Genomic DNA, 1,536 nt, shown 5'->3' on the forward strand with positions numbered 1-1,536 from the left:
AAAAAAAAAAAAAAAAAGATACCTGCACATGTATGTTTGTTGCAGCTCTATCCACAATAGCAAAAGCATGGAACCAACCATGTTGCCCATCAAAGCTGGACTGGATTAAAAAAAGTGGTGCATATACACAGTGGAATATTATGCAGTCATAAAGAAGGACAAACATATGGACTTTGCAACAACTTGGATTTAGAGTCGCTCAGACTCAGTGTTCTATCACAGAAACAAAGCACAGAGTACCGTATGTTCTCACTCATAAGTGGACCTTGAACAATTATAATACTATAAGAAAGGGATTGGTGGTAGTGGGAAACTGTCAGGGGAAGGGCTGGGATTGGCAGTCGAGGGAAGCTGCTAGAGAAGAGAGAGGCACACCTCATCCACATGGGTACCTGCATAATCAACATTTGTCTACCTAACCCTTAATTGTATCCCACATCTTTATAATAAAAAATTTTAAAAAGAAATTTAACATAGTCAAAATAAAATGTGTTAAACATTGTTTAAAAGCTTCTATCTTATAAGGTTGTCTTGAGGATTTAATGAATGAACATGTATAAATCCTCAAAAACTGCTTCATATGTAGTAAGTGTGCAGAAAAATGTTTGTTATCACTGCTTTCTGTCTTAGCTTTACCTTCCTAACTACATTAAACTGCTACTCTTGAGATGCCATCTTGCATCCCCACGTATGTGTGCCTAATCTCAACTGGTCCAGCCAAGACCCCCTGAGTGCCAATGCCTAGTCCCCCATATGGTCCCTTTTCCACTCCAGCAAGGTGAAAGAAACTATCATGAACCAGGAAAAACTTGCCAAACTACAAGCACAAGCGTACATTGGTGGGAAAGGAACTGCTTGCAGAAAGAAGGTGGTTCATAAAACAGTTACAGCAGATGATTAAAAAACTCCAGTTCTCCTTAAAGAAGTTAGGGATAAACAGTATCCCTGGTATTGAAGAAGTGAACATGTTTACAAACCAAGGAACAGTTATCCACTTTAACAACCGTAAAGTTCAGGCACCTCTGGGAGCGAACGCTTTCACCATTACAGGCCATGCTGAGACAAAGCAGCTGACAGAAATGCTACCCAGCATCTTAAACCAGCTTGGTACAGACAGTTTGATTAGTTTAAGGAGACTGGCTGAAGCTCTGCCCAAACAATCTGGGGATGGAAAAGCACCACTTGCTACTGGAGAGAATGATGATGATAAAATTCCAGATCTTGTGGAGAATTGTGATGAGGCTTCCAAGAATTAGGCAAACTGAAGTGAGTCAACTCCTGAAGAACATTAAACTTGAAGAAGTTACTGGGAGCTGCTATCTTATATTATGACTGCTTTTTAAAATTGTTTTATTTATGAATCTGATAAAATCTAGATCTCTAATATTTTTAAGCCCAAGCCCCTCAGACACTGCAGCTCTTTTCAGTTTTTGCTTATACACAACTCATTCTTTGCAGCTAATTAAGCTGAAGAAGCCTGGGAATAAAGTTTGAAGCAAAGGTTAATAAAGTTCTTTGCTTAGTAGAAAAAACAGA

At 38.9% G+C, this 1,536-nt stretch overlaps 1 pseudogene; it reads left to right on the forward strand.

Annotated features, from left to right (window-relative positions):
- The first annotated feature begins 778 nt into the window (after positions 1–778).
- LOC103262165 lies at positions 779–1,265 on the forward strand (annotated as a pseudogene).
- Positions 1,266–1,536: the final 271 nt, after the last annotated feature.

This window comes from Carlito syrichta, unplaced genomic scaffold, assembly GCF_000164805.1.
Source record: "Carlito syrichta isolate Samal-C Ts95f unplaced genomic scaffold, Tarsius_syrichta-2.0.1 Scaffold304360, whole genome shotgun sequence".
Classification (NCBI taxonomy): domain Eukaryota; kingdom Metazoa; phylum Chordata; class Mammalia; order Primates; family Tarsiidae; genus Carlito; species Carlito syrichta.